Source organism: Mizuhopecten yessoensis, unplaced genomic scaffold, assembly GCF_002113885.1.
Source record: "Mizuhopecten yessoensis strain PY_sf001 unplaced genomic scaffold, ASM211388v2 scaffold7507, whole genome shotgun sequence".
Taxonomy (NCBI): Eukaryota; Metazoa; Mollusca; class Bivalvia; order Pectinida; family Pectinidae; genus Mizuhopecten; species Mizuhopecten yessoensis.
Window position 1 is genome coordinate 798,903 of NW_018407082.1, and position 7,746 is coordinate 806,648.

The window sequence follows — 7,746 nt, forward strand, 5'->3', positions numbered from 1 at the left end:
TAGGAACAGCTCAGTGTACATAGGAGGTCTAGATAAGTTCAGTGTACATAGCAACTCTATGAACTGTTCAGTATACATAGGAGCTCTAGGAACAGTTCAGTGTATATAGGAGCTCTAGGAACAGTTCAGTGTACATAGGAGCTCTAGATAAGTTCAGTGTACATAGCAACTCTATGAACTGTTCAGTATGCATAGGAGCTCTAGGAACAGCTCAGTGTACATAGGAGGTCTAGATAAGTTCAGTGTACATAGCAACTCTATGAACTGTTCAGTATAGATAGGAGCTCTAGGAACAGCTCAGTGTACATAGGAGCTATAGGAACAGTTCAGTATACATAGGAGCTATAGGAACAGCTCAGTGTACATAGGAGCTATAGGAACAGTTCAGTGTACATAGGAGCTCTAAGAACAGTTCAGTGTACATAATATCTCTAGGAACAATTCAGTGTACATAGAAGCTCTAGGAACAGTTCAGTGTATATAGGAGCTCTAGGAACAGTTCAGTGTACATATGAGCTCTAGGAACAGTTCAGTGTACATAATATCTCTAGGAACAGTTCAGTGTACATAAGAGCTCTAGGAACAGTTCAGTGTACATATGAGCTCTAGGAACAGTTCAGTGTACATAGGAGCTCTAGGAACAGTTCAGTGTACATAAGAGCTATAGGAACAGTTCAGTGTACATAGCAACTCTATGAACTGTTCAGTATACATATGAGCTCTAGGAACAGCTCAGTGTACATAGGAGCTCTAGGTACAGTTCAGTGTACATAGGAGCTCTAGGAACAATTCAGTGTACATAGGAGCTATAGGAACAGTTCAGTGTACATAGGAGCTATAGGAACAGTTCAGTGTACATAGGAGCTCTCGGAACAGTTCAGTATACATAGGAGCTCTAGGTACAGTTCAGTGTACATAGGAGCTCTAGGAACAGTTCAGTGTACATAGGAGCTCTAGGAACAATTCAGTGTACATAGGAGCTCTAGGAACAATTCAGTGTACATAGGAGCTCTAGGAACAATTCAGTGTACGTAGGAGCTCTAGGAACAGTTCAGTGTACATATGAGCTCAAGGAACAATTCAGTGTACATATGAGCTCTAGGAACAATTCAGTGTACATAGCAACTCTATGAACTGTTCAGTATACATAGGAGCTCTCGCAACAGTTCAGTGTACATAGGAGCTCTAGGTACAGTTCAGTGTACATAGGAGCTCTAGGAACAGTTCAGTGTACATAGGAGCTCTAGGTACAGTTCAGTGTACATAGGAGCTCTAGAATTCATTCAGTATAATTTTGAGCTCCAGAAAGATGCCGCATAAGAAGTGAGCTCTAGATAGACCTTAATGTAAGTATGATCTCTGATAAAAATTTGGTGTAACTTGGAGCTCCAGAAGTGTTGCTTTGAACCCAAAATAGGGTTCATTGTATACCCTGGGTAGAAGAGATAACCACAGTTGTTAAATTTAGAACAATGTATTTCAATATCTTTGTTTGGAACACCTTCCACACAACTACACTAGACCAATATTGCTGTATTTGACCACCACCAGTCTCTACAGAGAATGACTGGCCTGGCACGGTGACCACTACCCTACCTAATATGACCTGAATGGTCCATCATACAAATGTATGATGACATCTCATGGCCAGAGATCGTTAATATCAATCTATCATCATATTCCTCTTGGAATTTTTCCACTGGGATTTGACGGCCACAATGGCTGAGGCCTACCTAGGTCAGTCACCAGGCACTGTTGGTGTTTTTTTCTGGGCACTCCTTCTTTCCTCCATCACCAACACCTGGCTCATCTTTAAATGACCAAAACTGTTCATAGCGCTAAAACAAAACAAAAAACAACAAAAAACAACTATTTAGTGTTAAATCTATAGGTTCTAATTGTCCATGAGATGTTTCCAGGAAAATTGTATCCTTAACAAAGAACGTTAAAATGAACATGATATTGTATCTTTTCCTCTATAAGTAAAACGGTGGCTGATATCAGATAGCTTTGTGTATAGATTTTAAAGACATACCCTGGAAAGCTGTTTTTTCTGACGCTGAATCTAATCTAATTAAAACAGAGGGTACAGCTCTGTGCCTCTCGGGGGATGGGTTCACTACGAAGTTACGGCTAGGGTCGGCTAGATTTACATATCCTATCAAACCAATCACACTTTCTATCTGTAGAGGGACGGCCTCTGTAGTTGTCTGACAATGTTGACTGGTGTTGATCAGCAGAGGTTATTTGATGGTGTGGGATTTGTTCAGAACCGTAAGGGAATTGATTTTACAAATGGCTAGGTATCAATCTAGTGTGATGAATGTCTGACGGAGTTTTGTATCAATACGTCACAGGATGACATTCATCAATATTCCACATAGTCTGTCCGATAATTTTTCAGAATCTCAGATATTCTGTCCTTGAAAAATAGAAATTTTCTCCGGATTTTTCCATATACAAAGATAAAAGTATGGATGTGAAAATGAATCGAGGAAGGCAGTATACTTTCTTTCGATATGGATGTATTTATATTCTTGAAAATTTAAATGACATTAGGAAGAGCAAGTTCAACTTCATTATTTACAAAACTGCTTAAAATCCTTGCTTGTAGTGATTGGTTAAGAAAACAATAGTTCAAGGTCATACATGAAATCATTCACCCCTGAAATTTTATAATCATGATAATAATTCTTATATACCGCTTTATCACAACCTATTTCGTAGGTCGTCTCAAAGTGGTTCATAAATTATCATCCTTGGTTATAGAGCCTTTGCAACAAGCCAATACCTTTCTCAACTCCCTTGGGAGCATACAGCCGGTGCTGCCATTCAGTGCTCACAGCTAGCATTCTACAATTCTAGCACTACCCAACCACGTACTCATTTACAGCTGAGTAGACTGGAACAAGCAGAGTAAAGTAGCTTGCCCAAAGATACAACACTAATGTTCAAATGTGTCTTCAGGGGTGAATGAATTAAAAGATGTTTTAATTCCCTAGCTCACTGATACATGTTATTAGATATTCCTCAAAAAGTTGGTTGGATTTTATTTAAATATTAAAGGTCATTACTTAAAAAATCAGCTCAAATTAGTCAGTAATTAATGTATATCATTATTTACAAAGTCTCTCACAGTTATGATAGATGAGGAACAAAATACCAGGCATCAATACCAGGCATCAATACCAGGGACCTTCATCCTGAAATATGTGGGAATAAATGATCAGTCTATGCAAATTATATCTTTATAGTTGATTTAAAAAACAGGATGTACAACTGATGATGCAGAACATAAAATTATAAAAAAAAAATCAATATTTTTTTTGAAAATTGTTGCCAATAACTTGTTGAGCCAAAAATGTATTAACTACTGCAGCTAAAACCCATAATATAATCAGAAACAGTACCTCATTTGATTAAACATTTGTCCGTGCAGTAAAAAATCAAGTTAGCTAGTAAAAACAAAATTCATAGATTTTTAGCTCACCTGGCCAGTCCGTCGTCAACATTTTACTTTAAACAACTTCTTCTCAGTAACCAAAAAAGCCTAGGGTGATGATATTTAGCAAGAAGCATGTTGGGATGAAGGGCTACCAAGTTTGTTCAAATAAATGACCTTCATCCATTTTCAAGGGCACAGGGGTCAAATATGTTAAAATCATTAAACAACTTCTTCTGAATAACCAAGAGGCCTAGGGTGATGATATTTGGCCAGTAACATGCTGGGATGAAGGGCTACCAAGTTTGTTCAAAAAAATGACCTTAACTTATACTCAAGGTCAAAGGGGTCAAATATGTTTAAAACCTTTAAACAACTTCTTCTGAATAACCAATACGCATAGGGTGCTTAAATTTGGCAAGTAACATGCACAGATGAAGGGCTACCAAGTTTGTTCAAATGAATGACCTTGACAAATTTCAAGGTCACAATGGTGAAATATGTTTAAAAACTTTAAACAACTTCTTCTGTAAAACCGAAATGTCCAGGGTGATGATATTTGGTCAAAAGGATGTTAGCAAGAAGGGCTACGAAGTTTGTTCAAATGAATGACCTTTGCCCATATTCAACATCACAGGGGTCAATTGTCTTGAAAACCTTTTAACGACTTCTTCTGTATAACCAAAAGGTCCAGGGTGATGATATTTGGCCAGAAGGATGTTGGCATGAAGGGCTACCAAGTGTGTTTAAACAAATGACCTTCAATCATATTCAAGGTCAAAGGGATCAAAAAACCTTTAAATGACTTCTTTTGTATAACCAAAAGGTCCAGGGTGATGATATTTGGCCAGAAGAATGTCGGCATGAAGGGCTACGAAGTTTGTTTAAATGAATGACCTTTGCCTATAATCAAGGTCACAGGGGTCAAATATGTTGAAATCTTTAAACGACTACTCTGAATAACTTAGGTGTACAGGGTGATTGCTTGTAGATATGAATGACCTTGATACGTTTTCATGGTCACATCTGGTCCATAGTGCATAAATCTTTAAAAGTCATCTTCTGGATAAACAAAAAGTATAACGTGGTGATATTTGGCAAATTGCATTCTGGGAGGAAGGGCTATGAAGTTTGTTCAACTTAATGTCCATGTTTGACTTTCAAGGTCACAGTGTCAAATGTGTTTTAATTGTTTAACAGGTTCTTCTGAATGACTTGAAGTCAAGACACTGATATTTTGCCTGTTGCTTTATTTTATTCCACTTTTAAGGTTACATTTGTGAGATTAATACCAGGTGAGCAATGCAGGCCCATTTGGCCTCTTGTTTCATTCACAAAAAGTCCATTTACAACATAACAAAGATATTAATTTTCATTGATTGAAAAACAATGGCTATAGCTCAAAAAACATGTTCCAGACTAACAAAGCAGCTAAGTACTCGTGAAATAAAGTTCATAAAACAGTTCATGGTTTACGAAATGAAGTCCATAGCTCACAAAAAAGTTCAGGGACTACAAACAAAGCTCATGGCTGATAAATCAAAGGCTTTACAAATAAAATATATTTGCAAGGATTTGATGAAAACTTTCCCCCAATAAAATGTTCATAAAATATTCCCTTGATATACCGTCGCAGCATCGCTATTTTTCTCTGTACATTTCTGGCTGTCTGTTTAACGTTTTCTGCGACGTCATGGCATGTCAAGTTGTCAGTAGGCAGAGTAAACTGTCGCCTTTACAAAGCACTCAAAGTTTTTATTTTCACAAAAAAACACCATGCATATTTGCCATTAAGGATTGTGTGGTAACGATTCTGTCAGAATGTCCCATCGTAGGCCCTTTTAAGGAGGTGAGAACTCAGGAACATCTCTTTGTTGTGTTTATATAGATGGCTGCTATACCTAAAAATCAATAAGTAATGGATTCACAGGTTTGAGAAGTTGATAACAAGTGATTTGTAAGAGAAGGGACGGACGGGACATGTGTAAATCCTTTGTCCAACCCCAGTCTGTCTGATGGGCAAAAAATACTCGCTTCGTGTGGCCATATAAATGATGTAACCATGGCGATGATATCATGGGTGTTGAAAGTTTTCTGGGTCTACATGAAATATTGATGTGCAGGTTATGTGATTCACAGAGGCGTGTGACGAAAGACACTTGACTGATAGTTCTACAAACAGATCGATGCCTACAGGCGGCAATCCACGAATACATAGCGCACAGTGATCTTAGCAAACTTTACAGTGATCTCAAAGTAAACTTAGCTAACTTACCTTACCTAAATCATACTTTGTAGAAAACTGAATTAATCAAACAAAACAGTATTCTATGTAAAAATGCAACACAGGACCAAACTAGGATTTGAACCCTGGACCCCTGTTCATCATGTTGTTGTTCTATCCACTGAGATACTAGATCAGCAGTTTCACACATGTCAAGTCAACAGACAGCTACATCTAAAACAGCTTTTGATGTGGCCATCTAGTTGGAAACTTTACTTTATTAAGTGGTTACAGGCCTAATAAAATCTATTACCTGTAACTGAGCGAGATTGGGTTTTCTCAGTCGAGGGTTAAGATTCTGTAACAAAATCCCAACCGAGGCGTAAGCCGAGTTTGGGATGTTACAGAATCTTAGCCCGAGACTGAGATAACCCAATACGCCTCGGTTGGGATTTTGTTACAGAATCTTAACCCTTGACTGAGAAAACCCATCTCGCTCAGTTACAGGTAATTGATTTTTTTTCTCGCACCTTTTAGTTCGATCAAAATTATTTTTTTTGCTAAAAACTAGGGTAAGGGTTAGGGTAAGTATCCCGTCTGGGGCCTCAAATGATAATGACCTCTTCACTACTTAAGCTACATTTGAATGCTTCCGCGTAAAAATGCTGTCCGTTCTTACATAGATGAAAACTTATTTCACAGTGTAGATTATATTTTATCTACAACATAAGATATCTAACAACATCAAAACTATACATATAACAAAACAGAACATTTATAATGCAGATTGTCAATTTCAAGCAGTTAACGCCTGGATGAATACATCGCAGTGTAAAAATTCCGCGAAATGTTGCATAAAGGTGCTAGACAGATCGGACGAGATAGAAAAATCTAGCATGGGGTATGACGTGGTATATGACAGAGGTGCGAGAAAAACTAAACTGATTTTGTTCATCTGTTTAAATTGGCCCCTTTTGTGCAAGGACTAGAATAGAGACAGAAATAAAACTGGGCACAATAACCTATTTTAGAGGATGGTAGACGAAGTCTCACTATATGGGGTAAAACAATAAAAAACAATTAGTATTCCTCATCCTTTTATTTAACTACAGGCTAACCAAACTAATTGTGATAGAGAAATTCCTTCAAAACTAAACTCTCCTCCACTTAGTGTTTGACTGGATACTAGGATTAGAAATGAAATCAGGCCTCCAGACACAAGTAGATTTTGCTAGCCTTTGTACATGCCAAATTTAATAACAAATAGTTTTAACATTATTACCCCTCGCTGTATTTAGTCATCTCAAGGCATTACTACAATAACCTTTCAATTGGAGAATTCTTATTGATCTACAATCAGTGGGGACTACTCTGTATTATTATTTCCTTTTCAAAGTTTTTTTTTTCATATCTGAATCTGGTTTGGGATTTAGATGGTAAGCTTACAGATTCTTTACAGAGGAAATAATTTAGCTGTTTCTGGGTTTTTTTTTAAGGACCAACCAGTAGGCCAAAAAGCTTGTAAGTGAGGAACATTCACAAATATAACACAGATATCTGTTTCAATAAAAATTTGGAAGATGTCCCTATATCCACTTGCACATCATCTGCAGGATTAGGGAGAACTCATTATATCATATTATATAAGGAGGGGAGAAGTCTGTTTTTAATTTTACCACAGGCCTAGACCATCTTGAGCTGTCTATAACATTTATATAAGACAATGTAAAGTTTCTGGTCGCTTCGTTTCACAATTCTAAAAAACAGTAATTTGATAGAAGATAGCATTATTGCAGGTTTTGTGCTAAAAATAACTCTGCTCCTCTATACCTATTTGGATCAGATGTTGGTAATTAATGTCAGATGTCAGGAAAAGCTCCTTTTTCTAAAACAAATTCATACATATGTTTGTAGGGAAAGGTCAGACTGGTCTGAACCGTTTTTATAATTTCTTTTGCCATTATAGAAAATCAAATTCAATAGTTAATTAATTTCATAACAATGCTACATGATAAAGAACATCAAAGGCTTTCTAAACGTCAGCATAGACATTAATATTAACTGGGGGGGGGGGGGGGGG

At 37.1% G+C, this 7,746-nt stretch overlaps 1 protein-coding gene across 5 annotated transcripts in view; it reads left to right on the forward strand.

Annotated features, from left to right (window-relative positions):
• Positions 1 to 7,746, forward strand: part of LOC110453782 (FERM, RhoGEF and pleckstrin domain-containing protein 1-like) — a 151,657-nt gene that overhangs the window by 124,720 nt on the left and 19,191 nt on the right. The window lies entirely within an intron of this gene.